Source organism: Euphorbia lathyris, chromosome 6, assembly GCF_963576675.1.
Source record: "Euphorbia lathyris chromosome 6, ddEupLath1.1, whole genome shotgun sequence".
NCBI classification, from domain to species: Eukaryota; Viridiplantae; Streptophyta; class Magnoliopsida; order Malpighiales; family Euphorbiaceae; genus Euphorbia; species Euphorbia lathyris.
The window spans coordinates 63,908,292-63,923,751 of NC_088915.1; positions in this window are offsets into that span (position 1 = coordinate 63,908,292).

Below are 15,460 nucleotides of genomic sequence, written 5' to 3' on the forward strand. Positions count from 1 at the left end.
GGAGTAGGTTCACTTAATCAAAACTCAATCTCAAACCCCCCAAAGCCTAGATAACATTAGAAACTGAGTAGCTCGATACTTGCAGGAATAAATCCTGTGGATTCGATACCTAGACTTGTCCAGATTTTATTACTTGATAACGACGGGGTACACTTATCCCTTAGTGAGTCTACTGGACCATCACCAGTAGGCGCATCAAGTTTTTGACACCGTTGCTGGGGAAAAAGTTAAAAATTTTTAAAAAAATCCCGGCAGCGCCAATCATCAAGTTTTTGGCACCGTTGCCAGGGATTTATTTTCCTGCAATATCGAACCAAAGTTCGAATTTGTTAGTTTAGGCATTCTTTTTTCATATAGCTGTTTGTATTACCATTTTTTTTATTATTATTACATATATATACTTGTTTATATCTTCGATAAGTGTAAAATATGCACATTACGCACTTGTTGATAGCTGTATTTTATCTTGTATTTATAATTTTAACCTAGATACATTAGCTTATTAACTTTCTATTTGTGATTATAGTTTTTGCTTCTTGTTTGTGTAAACATAAAACTCTGATTTACTTGTATCAAATTTATATTTCATCTAATAAAGTCCGTTCTATTCGATAGATTTTCATGCAGCACTTTGGTAAAGGATCCGAAGTGGATTGCCGGTGTTTTCATTAAAACGTAGTTTAATTCAAAATCTTTACAAGGAAACTTTGTTGAACACTTAGACAAATTATTATCTCGGTAGAGTTTTAATTTGATTAAGGTAGCGATCTAACCCGGCCGTAGGAGGATTGACTACAGTTCAAAGCCTAAAAATTAGAGGTTCCGTCATTTATTTCATCGTTATAATTTATACAAAGTTTAAAGTTGTTTTCTTTGCTTAATGCAAACGAATACATTTGTTTACTTTTCTAAAGAACTAAACAATCATGTTTTGTAAATTCATTCCTAAATCAGAAGTATTTTCTAACATCTTTATACTCTAATCTAATTCTCATTCTAGCAATTTCAAAACCAAATCCGATTTAACGATTTTCCATATTATTAATCTTAAAAGTATATTTAACCAATTCGAAATAAGTTTTTGTTAAAAAATGTTCCCTGTGGGATCGATATCTTTTATTACTACAAGCGTATACCGTGCACTTGCGGAAATCGCTCAACAATGTGTTTGTTCAATGTTGAGTTATTAGATTTATAAGACATTAAGATAAGAAGCCTAAAGGCCCATAAGTGAAAGTCAAGCCCAAGACAACAGATCAAGACCTCACGGCCCATGAAGTCAAAACGCCGTCGTACTGAGTAAGACATAAGCCCAGCAACAAGAAGGATCGAGAAGCCTTCTACCAATAGCTTCAAGATGAAGCTGCTGAGTTGAACGACAAGAAGTACAAGTCAGCGGCAGAACAGAATAAACTTGGAGATAAAGTATTTCTACTTTGGGTAAAGCTCAGAAGGTGCAGGAAGCTGTCTGGAAGACTTTGCCATAAATGTGGGAACATTCTGTTTCATTTGATGAAAAGCTGTTGAGCACTGGTGAAGACAGAAGATACAAGAATATGATTGGCCGAAGACGCTGAGCACGTACTGAGTGAAAGCGATAGGAAGCCGTTTGGCTCCAACGGTTATTTCGAAATTCGAAATCACCGGTGCTTGAAGTGTCACTATAAATAGGCCTCTCAAATGCTTCATTCGATGTAGATCTTCAATTAAGTCGAAACGCTGACCAAATTCATACTTGAAGTTCTGTGAGAAAAGCAAAGCAAATCTTACACCAATTTCAATCTTGTGTAAAAGTCTAGAGTGATTTTATTCATCTAAAGTGTCTTAGCAATTGTTGTTTAGGACAAACACTTATCATTTCTAGAAGTATAGAAAGGAGAAGCTGAGTACTCGGTTATAGTACTCAACGGTAGTAATAGGAGTGAGTAGAGGAATAGAGGAAGGTACTCTTGTATACTCAGCTTCTGTTGTAAAAGGTTTCGTGCTCTACCTTTAAAGAGCTCAGTAGAGGATTCAAAAAGCTCGGACGAGTTCCGGGGACTGGACGTAGGCGGAGAGGCCGAACCAGGATATTTCTGCTGAGTAACATATTTGTAACCCTTAACTCCTTTATATATTGCTTGCTATAAAACTGACCAAGTAACGAACTCACGCTGAGTTAAGTGCATTGAGAAGCTGAGTTCAGGAATAGACTCAAATGCTATCTCTTGACTCAAGAAAAGAAGCAGACTTAGTCACCAGTTGACTAAGCTTGTGTCTTAAACTACTCAGTACTGCTGTGTAAACCTTTTCCTAAAGAAAAGAAGTCAGCCTTAACGGATAATTTTTTTGAATAGTTCCTATCCCCCCCCCCCCTTGGAACTAATCTTGTCACGTTACACGGGACCAACACCTAATTCCTCATCTAGACCTATTTTTGCATCCGACATAGACTCCATCCCCACATCCGTACCCAAATGTCCAACAAGTTTTTGGCGCCGTTATCGGGGAACGCCAAAATTTTTAACAAAAATTTATATTTTTCGTGTTTTATTTCGAACCTTGGTTTATAATATATGTATTTATTTATTTTTATAGTTTTTTATTTTGAGGATGGTCACTAGGACTAAATCCTCGTTGTTATTTAACGTTTGCAATTAGATGTTTGCAGATAAAAAATTCATGTTTTTTCAAAGATAACCTGGAGATTTGATTATCAATGAAATTCACAGAAGGAATCTACAGAAAAGAAATTAAGCCTGCAGTTACATCAGAAGAAAAAGAAAATTTTATGAAACAGGATGTCAGACGTGACAGATGATTTTTCCAGAAAATTTACCTCTTCCCAAACACATTTACCTCTTTTCTATATACTAAATCCTTCACCAAAACGTCATATCTCTTTGTTAAGAAAATTATTCAATTCCTACACTAAACCCAAATAATTTCCGTTTTTATCACTACCTTAAATGCCTACATCTTCTTTGACAAGATATATCAGAAGTAGGATGAAATTACCTTATCCGCCAGGAAGGAATTGTATGTTTTTAATATAGTTTTGAAAGTTTCAGTTCATGTGCGTAGTTTTTGTTCGAGGCCTGAACCCGAAGTTCGAACATTCAACCGAAATCACTAGATTCTTAAATTGAGAAAACGCTAAAAAAGAAAGCGCTTAAAAAAATGCTAAAAAAAAAAAAATATAATTTCAAAGTTTGGGATACAGTTCTACTTTTTTTATTCCAAATTGAAATTATTTACAGGTAAGTTAAAATGAACAAGGCCATATTTAGTTGATAAAAATATTTTGAATATGAATGAGCTCCAATTCAAGCAATTGAATTTGTGAACAAGTTCTTTGAAAATTAATTCGCTTAGTTTTTACGTTTAGATTTTCATTCTTCTTATCCCTTGTTCATAATTTTTATGTTTATTTGTTTTTAGTTTAATTTATTTTTGTTTTATTTTTATTTCATAAGTTTGATTTGTGTATAAACAAGTTTTATCTAATAAAATTTTTATTTATGAACTTACTGAGAATGTGAATTCTCAGTTGAGAATCTTACTTTCTCTGCCTTATAAATTTCTGAACTTACTGAGAATATGAATTTTCAGTTGAGAATTTAAGATTTCAAAATTTCAAGGGAAAGGAAGAGAAAAACAAAATTTTTGAACTTACCAAGAATCGAAATTCTCGGCCGAGAATCGAAATTCTCGGTAACTTCAGCGAAACCAAAAAAAAAAAAAATTTGTCGCGACCGAGAATCTCCATTCACGGTCGCGTCACGGGCGTATATTAGACCTGTATCTCTTCTTTCTTCTTCAGTTCATGCACCATTCCTGAATATTACGAAAAATTAAGATCCTTCATGTTCAAATGGTGTGAATTTACACATTTTTAATCCCAACAGACACATTGATTTGTCCTGGATTAATTATAAATAATTAGAGAGGACCAGTACTCTTTTACTTCCCATTTCTTTTCATCTATCAGACCATTCTGATTTCTTCTCAATTATTCAAACCTTTTCCAAAAAGTTACAGATACGTTTTTTTTTCTTTATTCACCAAACATGATAAAGGAATGTATAGCTTCTGACTTTGGAGAACCATTTCTTATTTCTATTCATGATGAAGGAATATATATGTTAGGAGATATATTTCAAGGCAAACGCCATTCATTCCTCAAAAATCTTAATGGAGGAATTAGTTGCCGCTTCATGTTCAATGGAAAGAACAATTGGATACGGGAATATACTATGTGAAATTATTTTAGGAACCAAACACATTATTTCGGTTCCATGGACTGATAAAGAACCATTCCCTATCATTGACTATGAATTCCTGAGGGATTTGTCTAGAGAATTTTCCGAGTTGGCCCACGATTTCTTTCTGCGGAAGAAAGACAGATCTTCGTGCAAGCGAAGATTGCTCGTTATCGGACTATGCGTATCCCAATTCAAAGGGATAAGAAATTAGTTTACTTTATTTTGTTTTATTTTACTTTCTGTGTGTATAGTTTGTACATAAGTTTGTTTTCATTTTTACATATGTGTGTTCTTTGTGATTTTATGTATATGTGTTCTTCTAATTTTAATAAAACCATCAAGTTTGATTTTTGATTCTTTTTGCTTAAATATACGTTAACCATACAAGTTATACAAATACATCTGAATTTAAGTTTAAATGAAACAGTGTAACTTTAAACATGAATCTGTCATTATTTTTAATAAATCTGTATTCATTTCAGAACTGTTTCTGAACATCTGACTTTTCATATATATTACATGCTCATAAATTATAATCATTAATAACTAGTTCATGAACATTAATTTTATATGATAATTCTAAGTTTTGTTCTGTACATATGTTTTTCAATTTTGATAGCATATCAACTTTGATTCTTTAGTTCTCTTTGATTAGTATTTGTTAACTATGCAAGTTATTAAAATGAATCTGTCTATAATATTAAAATGTATCAGTATAAACTTCAAACATAAATATGTATATGATTTTAAAATAAATCTGTCTATCATTTCATTAATCTGAAGCATTCAGATTTGCCTATACGTTCCTTGTTCATTTATGTTCTTGTTCATTTGTGAATAAGTGAGTAATAATTTGATTTGTTTAATTTTCATTTGTTTGTTTTTGTATATAGGATCGTTTTTTATTTTTTTTAGTACATATGTTTTTGTTCATTTATGTACACATGTGTTATGCAATACAAATTCAATTCATTTCATACTTTAATCTTATGTCCTGGTTTAAGTCTGTTAAAATTTATACACTGTTAGCACTTGAATCTCTTTATATATATCTTCAATGCTAATAAGTTATGATCATTATTAACTATTGAACATAATAATAAATTTTCATTTTCATGCAATCATTGAGTTTAATTTTAATTATGAAATTATGAACTTATATCGTGTTGATTATTGCATATATTAGTATGAACTTATTAAAATAAAACATACAATTTTTTTCATATGAATATGTATCAATTAGAATAAGGTTAATATTTCAGGTTAAATGTTTCTTTATTTGAATGCTGATCTACTTTGAATAAGGTTCATGTTTAAGTTTTAAGCATGAATAAATATCTACATGAACTTACGTTCATTATCTTGTAGCAGATTAATTTACCTTATTTGAATTAATGAACATTTTTTCTACATTAACTCTATTTACGACATTAATTGATTCGTCAATTCAGTATTTATCAAGGCTAAACCTTTGGTTTTCCTTACTTTTAATGTTTTATTTTATGTTTTTAAGTTTCAGGTATACCTTTACTTCATTATAGGACATATTTACCCAGACAATTGCACAAACGGAGTTTTTACGCATATTTTGTCGCTGCCAGGTGCAGATTCTCGGTCGAGAATCTCGGCAACTTCATCTAAGATATGTAATTTTTCAGTGAGATTTTCTCTCTGAAAATGACGAGTCGCGACCGAGAATCTGGATTCTCGGTCGCGACACGCGCCCTGTAGGACGAATATAGGCACAAATTTATCCAATTTTTCATACCTATATATACCTATAAATTCATACTTATATATACATATCCCTTACACAAACCTTACATCACCTCCTATTTTTCCCTATTACACAATCCAAACTCTTCCCAGTACAATTAATTCCACACCATATCACCTTTACTTTTACCAAATTTTTACCTACCCAAAATACATCTTTCCCAAACCCCACCTCCATATCCTAACCCTTTTTCCATACCATGCCTAAACATAAGAAGGTTACTCATCAGGTTTCCTCTATCTCCATTCAGCATTATTTCAGATGGGGTTGGGCACGTGGTACAAGCACTATTATGGACATAGTGCGTAGTGAAATAGACGTTATTGTATTGGTTACTCTTTTCTATTCTAAGAGGAATGTGAGGATTACATTTAGGGATTTAGGTTAATTTTATGAAGTTGGGGATGACGAGATGAGTGTATGGTTTGGATATCATACAAAATAATTTATTATTAAGCCCATCGATTTTTAAAATACTCCGGTTTGGACATAGTTTGCCTAGATTTGATAAGTTTATAAAGATCAGGATTCGAAGTCCGGCTTTGTTTGTTCATTTTTGGATTACATCTTCTAGGATTTCGTGGTAGATTAAATTGGATTACCTTTTGACAATTGAGTCCATGTTTCCGTTTCAACCAATAAGCACGTTACTATGTGTACTTTGATTACGGGTCTTGTTTTGGATGCTACGAGTATTTTGGACTGGTTTTCCATCAGTTACTCCTACTTATTTTCCGATGTTGGAATTCCAAGTTCACATGGTAATGGTATTCAAGGGGATGGTACTAAGCAGACACATTTTGGTGGGGGTGCCGATATGCCTTAACAAGCACAATGTTGATGAAGAGCACAATGTTGATGCTCACGTTACTTTGCACCTAATTTTGAACCAAATGCATTCACACAACCGGCGAATGAATTTGCGGTTCGATGCTATTATGGAGAATAATCAAGCGATGAGTTCACGATTAAACGCGGCGGATGCACATATCCATACTTTGAGGAGAGATCACACGTCAACATGATGCCAGTTATTATCAATGTTTCCGTCATCAAAACGTAGTGACCGCACCATCTCCACCGGGTTCCCTTCACAAGAATAGGTTTTATCTTATCTTTTCTCCACTCATTTATTCTCTTCTGTTATTTTTGATTAAGTTTGGTACAATTTCACTTTCTATTTATGTTGGATACAATCCATTTCATATTTATCTATTTCGTACAATTTTGCTTTATTTCGTACAAATTTTGCGTGTTTTATCAATTTTTGCACCAATGAGGACATGGTCCAATTTAAGTGTGGGAGGAAATATTGCATAAATCATTTTATTTTTAGTACGAATAAATGCAACACTTGTTTTATGCAAATACAACATATATTGCAACACAATGTATTTAAACATTATTTTTCATAACTTTACATTTTCATATTTTTTTAGGATATGATTATTTTTAGGTTATCATTATCGTTAGAAATGATATTTCTATACGGGCAATATTTTTAAAATTTTTCATAAATCTCCGATACGATTTTAAGTAAAATCGTCTCGAGTGAATGTATTTAAGTAAAACATTCTTTATTTTAATCTCTATCTTATATCATGCAATTCATGATACAATAAATCTAGCCACAGCACCATTGAAAGTGTAAGTTTTGTGGGTAATCACCAAAGGTACAATTCTAACCCCAATTCTTATAACTTTTATGATAGTGATTGGAGGAAACCTCAACACTCAAATCTGTCCTACGGGAACCCTAACATGTTGAGGCCTCCAAATAGGTTTGTTAATGAGCCCAGGGAAAGCGAATTGGGAATGTTTCCTTACGAACAAGCAGGCCAAGTTCCTCCACAACCCTCTAGCTCACAAGATGAGGTGCTGTCCCTTTTGAAAGAAATGTCAACCTGACTTACAATCAATGAGGAGTTTTGCATGGACTTGAGCAACCAATTGGCTCAAATAAACCGTGAAATGCAAGAGCAATCCCGAGATGCTCTCCCAGGCATAAAGGAAAACATAGAAATCCCACAAAGGGAATCAGCACAAGCCATCTCCTTGAGGAACGACAAAAAGGTAGAACCAAGTCCACTGTCACATGCATCACTCAAGGTAAGTGAGGAACCGGAAGCGGTAAGCAACCCCAGTTCAAAATCTGAAATTCTAAATCATGTGATAGAGATAAAAGATCAAATCAAAACTTGTGTATCTCAACTACCTTTTCCTCAAAAGTCAGAAAAGTTTAGGTTCGCTTCATGCTCAGAAGTTTTCATTCTCTTCGACCTACCAAGAGAATCCAAAAGGGAGCAAACCAAACGTTTTTATAATCTGTTTAAATTTGGCCTCTTATTATCATTAAACTTATTCGAGGCTCCTAATCCATTTTGTAGGTACGGATTATTTGTTAAGGAATTTGAGTTCTTAACGCGAATAAAAGCTTACACCTAGGAAGGAACTCTACGTCGAGCTAACCGACTATAAAGCAGCGCTTCTTGGGAGGCAACCCAAGTTTTAATTAAATTTTTTAGGTTTGTTTTTCTTCAATTATAGATTTCTGTTTATAAAAAAAAAACCGGCAGCGCCAATCATCAAGTTTTTGGCAATTGCAATGTAATCAGTAAGTTGTCTTCTCCACCCTAACTCTTTTCACATGTGTTTTACTATTTTTATATGCAATGTTGGAACTTATAGCATGATTTAAGTGTGAGGAGGATGGGTAGATAAACTTACAAAAATTGTACAAATTTTAAATTTTTGTTGCGTTGTGTCTAGTTTAGTTTAACTTTTTTGGGTTTTATTTTTGTTTTTGCATGTTTAGGGCCTAAAAACCGAAACTTCCTTCGAAGCTAAACTTCGTTATTTGTTTCTGGGGACTGAAAACCAAATCTTGAATTGCATGACAACTAGTTTAGGTGCGTGACACAACCCTTGTATCTGTAAGCGCATGAGCTAAAGATTGCATTTAGACCCTACTTTTGAAGAAATGCTAAAATCGGTTCTTAGCTAGATAACTTAAGGATTGAAGGCATGTGATATTAAATTTGAGCTTGGGGGGAACTGATAAGCATAAAATTAAAACCCAAAGAATTGTGACTTGAATTTGAGTCTAAGAGCGAACATCAAAAAGCTTTTTTTCTTGACATTTTTGTGTGAATGCTTTGACTTGTGGAAGATTACAGATTTTGCACCTAATACTGAGTTGAACCTGCATGCACTGATTTGAGATGATAAATGATGAATCAGCCTCATTAGAACTAACCTTTTCTTTACCTTATTTTTGTCTTTTTCATCCACTCTAGGAAGCCCATTTGAGCCTTAATTTTGTAGTTTGTAGTTTTTCTTTCTTTCTAAATCCTTATTTTTGCAAACTATCACTTAGTTTGTTACCTAACCCAAGTTTTTGCAAAGCTCACATTGAGCCTTTGTTTTATTCTAGCGCTTTTTCTTGTTTATGGCACTATAAGAGCAAGCCAAATGGCCAAGAGGTGGATGAGCATCACTATTAAAAGAAAAAAAAAGAAAAAGAAAAAGAAAAGAGACGAACAAAAAGGGGAGAACTTCGTTCCCCAGTTCTTAAGATCAAAACGTCTTAGAAAAAATAATGAATAAAAAGCTCAATCACTTCATATTTGCTAAAGTCATTTTAACTTTGGTTTTCTAGCGCTAGAACTCCTAACCTTTGTTGTACCTTTAACCCTTTCCAATCCACATTACAACCCCAATTCGAGGCTGTTTTTGATATCATCGGAGTCATGCAGCAAAGTAGAGGAACTCGGATGAACGTGCAAAGTTAATGTAATCCTAAGCAAGAACATAAGCCGAGAGTAAACACTTGAGCCACTAAATATTGTATGAATTGAGTGGACTACCTATGGTGAGGTGTCTTACTTAGCTATCCCCTTAAGCTCATTTAATTGAACATGTATCATTTTCTTAAGAATATGACCTATGATAATTGAAATGCGGCTTTTGGATATCGTGTCTCTACTCTGTACTTCCGAATACATGTAATTACAGATGCTCGAAATTGTGTCAGGCACCTAGTAAAACCAGGAGGTTTTTCTAGCTTGGCTAGTGATTGAGGGTTTAGTTTTTGAGTTTACTTGGGGACAAGTAAAGTTTTAAGTGTGAAGAGGTTTGATAGGGGTCGAAAACCCATATCTTTAGGTACGGTTTTTAGGATAGTTTTGATTAGTTTTCATTCAATAAGCGAGCAAATCTCGCACTTCTATGCATATGCGCATGATTATTAGTTTTAGTATATGTTTTATTTACTTTTGTAGTTTCTAGCCGTTTTCTGATTGTTTTCAGGCAAAATATTGCCAAAATAGCACACACGTGAACTATCACTTATTTATTTTGGCTAATTGATCCACCAAAGGTCGCACCAAATGGAGTTTTTACTCAAATCTAACGACTGGTGGGTCAATTTAGCCTTTGGACTAATGTTGGTTGGAGTTTATGTGTGTGTAGGTTAAAACGGGATCAATTTCGGGCAAAAATCGCGTCTTGAGGACCCTCGAGCAGTCGTTCGGTGAATTGGACATGTCCATTCCACCAAACTGGCCTCTATAGGCTAGCTCGGCGAGCTGGCCATCATCGGCCAACTCGGTGAGCTAGCCTATAGGAATCAGTGTTTTGACTGATTCCCGACCCCACGACTTCACGATTTCGCCCCCACTCTTCCACCTGCATTGGGAAACAAGTTAGATTAGGTTTAGGCACGAAACTACAACTATAAATAGAATATTGTAATTGTAAATTAGATATCTTTCATTATTGTAAAAAACCCTAGCTTTCCCCCTTGAAGAATCCTCTCCACCTCCTCCATCTCCTTCAACCTCCATTGAAGAACTTTGGAAGCTCCACTCACTGAGGATTGTTCAAGGTTCCTCCTTAAGTCATAGGAAGACGCCCGCAGTGGTATACAGGTTCCCTAAAAGGGATTTTCTTACTCTTTTCATAACTTGTTTAGCTCTTGATACAGTCTATGAATCCTAGGCTAATTGTATCTCCGTGATAATATTTCTCCATCTTTAATGATAATATAGTTTTGTTTTGTTCAATTGGTTTATTTATTTAATCTTGTCTTACGCTTTGTCTGATTGGTTTAACTCATTCATAAATCCAAAAATTAAGTTGGCACATATTGCGAGCTGAATCTGACCTAGTCAGAGCCTATAAGATTGACGACCTTATAGATGATTAAGCCCAAATTGCTGAGCCTTAGAGCTAGTTTCAGCCTTACAAGGGAATCACGAACTAGGAACCACAGAAGGATAAGTAGGGTTAATCGCCTCGGACACAAGTGACTTAGATTAGGTTTTTAATTAGTTGTCTGAACATCCTATATTCATCATTATCGCATCATTCCATATCCCTTCGGGTAATTACTTTAGTGAAAGGTCACCTAGGAGTAGAGTAACTTAATTAGGAGTAGGTTCACTTAATCAAAACTCAATCTCAAACCCCCCAAAGCCTAGATAACATTAGAAACTGAGTAGCTCAATACTTGAAGGAATAAATCTTGTGGATTCGATACATGGACTTGTCCAGATTTTATTACTTGATAACAACGGGTGTACACTTATCCCTTAGTAAGTCTACTAGAACATCACCAGTAGGCGCATCAGCCTACAACCTTCAAACCTCTGGTGTGTCAAGCGATGGGCACTGCCCTTTGTGCAACCGCTTTTTAATCGAATAATTGCTATTTTTTAGCCATACGACTACAGGGAAGGACGGTAAATATTCTTCCACGTGGCCGAATGGTTCCATTCGCATCATGAAAAATCAGACGGTCCATATGCGTCTTTCGGATCTAAAGGGTGACATTGATCCACATGTAAATGATATTCATATAGAGTATTGCTTAGGTATTATATGTCCCCCCATTCAACCTTTGTCCAAGCTTTTTAGGGTTCGGGCTACTAAAGGAAGGCTGTTTTGACTACCGTATATTTCGATGCTATGAAGGACTGAAAACGCCATCATATTCTCTTTGAGATGTTTCAATGAAGCGCATGCTTCCATGTTGTGTTGCAAGGTGGGGTTGCTGGCCTGGTAACTTGTACCATTACATCTACACACGTCACACCAGATGTCAATCACCCCACTCTCTCCCTCTCTCTTCAAGCCATTGGTTGGGACTCTTTGGTTACTGCTCCTCATCACTACTACATTAAATGCAGGTAGTCTAATCGACTTTGTCATTTTGACCACATTGGGGCTACCTAAAAATGCCATTGGCCTAAAGTTTATCTTCTTCTTACGCTCACTTTTCCTCTCAAACCTCCGTTGGATTTTCTTGTTGTTTTCTTTCATTTCGACGACCTAGATTTTCTGTTCAAGTAAGTACTTTAAAAGAAACTAGCTTTTACCAATCGCTAAACTAGCAAGCCTAAAAAGGATCCTGTCCCAAAACCTTTAAATTTTGAGCAGGTTCCCTCATAGATGAATTTTCTCTTGCCCAGCTGACCTCCAAATACCCTGAATTTGGTCGGTTATAGGCTGTGTTACCCAACCTAAATGAGGTGACACACGGGCTCCTGAAGGCCATGGATGTTTTTACAAGAATATTTTGAGAACAAGGGCGGAAGCTACCTATTTCTAACGACGTATTAAACATCTTTAGTGTGTTCAACCTGTGCCAACCCCAAATTTCTCTAAACGGCTGGATGGATTTGTTACCCTTAGTCAAACTCTGGTGAAGATTTGGATATGGTCTTGAAGGCTCTTTTTCGTCACATATAGACTCCAACCATATAGGATAGGACACTGTGTGGTTTAGTAAATCCCTATCTAACCAGAAGCCTTCAATTACTAATAAGAGCTATACTGTGAAAGATTTTAAAAGGTACTGGTTTTGGATCCGTATACCGAAGGATGAACAAGGGAGGCCATTGGAAAGGGATCTGTACCCCGAGGGTTTTCCTTTCTATACATCATGGAATAATGACACAGTAAATAAGTCGTCCTGGTCAGAACTGAGAGAACTTAATGTTGATGAGGAAAAACTTTGCCGACACCTGATCTTTATTGTTTTGTCCTTCACGCGGAATGAGTTTTTTGAGCATCTGAGGATAAGACTTTTTTTTCCTGCGGACGAAGAAGAGGAGAGTTGCTCCCAAACAGTCATCTCGCTATTAAGTTGCTTGTATGTATCTTTCCCCTTTTGGCCGATCCTTTTGGTTTATTTTCCTTTCCTTATTTGTGTAGGACCTAACATGACTTTTGTTTGCAAAACTATGTTAGTTAGGCGTGCTACAACCAAGGAAGCATATGAGAAGATGAGAACCCAAAGTCTTTCGTAGGGGTCTGATGCCCCAAATACCTCTGAGGGGTCGAGGACCTTGAATATCGGTGCCTCCTCCTCTACCCCCGAGGGGCTGACTACTAACTCCTCACAGGGTCCTAACTCTTCTATAGCTCATTCGAGCTTAGCTCCCTTTGCCGAATGATGAGCTGATGATGTTTCTTAGGTGGGCAACGCCTCTACTAGCAAACCCCCTTGTGTTATTAACCTATCTTCCTCTTCATCTTCTGGTTCAGCTTTAGATCTTCAACCTCTATCCTGCATCTCGACCCCCTACGCATTAGCTCGATGTTTGAGAAAGAAACAATTTCAGTAATTTGTTTGATGTCTTCATAGAAGGAATAAACTTCTAACCATCTACGATTCCCTCCCTTCACCTTTTCCAGTCCTCTTGAAATTTAAGACCTAATGTTGAAACACCTTTCCACATGATTTTGATTTGACAAAATTATTTATGTGAATGATAAAAATATTCCAACACATTAAATTTAAATGCTTTGATTTATTCATACTAATGTGTGTTAAGCCCAAAATATACCTAAAATATCATTAGTAATTACATCAATATTGCTACGAATTTGTGCTATTTATACCTGTTTAGAATACTTTTACTCTCGAATATGTTTCTTTCTTGCAAGGTACGTAAATATTTGGTAAAATCCAAATAGGAACGAAAAGAGCTTAAAAACAGAATAAAAACCTTACAAAAGGAGGCAAAAACAACGAAGATCAATTACACCTAAACGAGGACAAAAACGAAGTCAGAAACAGAAGAAAATGTCACATTCTCGGTTGAGGAAACAAGATTCTCAGTAGAGAATTTTAGGGCCGCGACCGAGAATCCCAAATTCTCGGTCGCGACACGCGTCGGCCAGCTCTCCCTCCCTTTCGTCCGAAGGCTGAAATTTCACTTCCCCATTCTCGGCCGAGAATTGCCATTCTCGGTAATATCAACAGCCTTTGCAGCACAACAAACACATGTTTAAATTCCAAGAAACGCGTTCGTTCGGGTGGATAGAAACGTCTCTTCGCAGCGGACACGACTCTCCACAATGGACACGACACTTCAATCACGACTCTTCAACATCCATAAATAAAGAGTTGATGGAGAGTTGAAAATATGATGAGAGAGTTAGATTTTAAGATTAGTGCAAGAGTTATGCAAAAACTCTGACTCAGAAATGAGTCAGAGATTAGAGTTCATTTCTGTAAAAAGCATTATGGTGTACACACATTGTTTATTCAATAATAACAAACACAGTAGCGTTTAGATTTGTTCATATTAGTTTACATTTTGGTAGTAGATAGACCAGTCTCTATTCCGAAGATTCAGCGAGAAGATTGAGTAGAGAATCCGCCCCTGAGCCTGACAAACTCTAACGAAACCCAAGGAAAGGATTGACAACCCGTTCACTTGCATGTCGTCGAATGTTTTCATGCTTCTTGTTCTCTGTAAACTTATTTTAAATTTTCAATTAGGTTTATAGGCATTAAATTGAACTAACAATTTTAGCTCGATTTGATTTCATCTTACATTAACACCAATTGAAGCTTTTAAGGAAACTTTAGCCATAATACATGTTGAATTTTAAGTCAATATAGGATGAATGTGCTATCTTTCTTTTTCCCAAATTTACAATTTAAATTTTATAATTCATATTAATTAATCAATTAATTGAATTCTTAACTTTTGACCACGATTGAGACCAACCTTATCACAATCGAGGTATGAAAGGAACGTTTAAACAAAATATAAGCGTGTTTAAGTTTAAAGTAACGATTGCGTCCACCCATGGCATGGTCGGTACCTCTTAAGCAAACACAAAGCAATAAAAATACGTATAAGGTTACGATCAAGACCACCCTTATCTCGGGCGTAACTAAGTAAATAAATTAACTCAAGTACTTATTTATTTAATATATCTCATATATTAGTTTAGGTTTGGGAAATGAAATTTTGTGCTTTGAAATGCCTTGAGACGAAAGACTCAATAACATGCGTGCTTATATCGTCCCGAATACTTCAATTTAAAATTGAAAATACAAGACGAATGATATATCGCCTTTATACTAGTTAGTTTGATATTTTGCGTATAAATTTGCCATGCGAAGTAAGTCTTTTCGGCT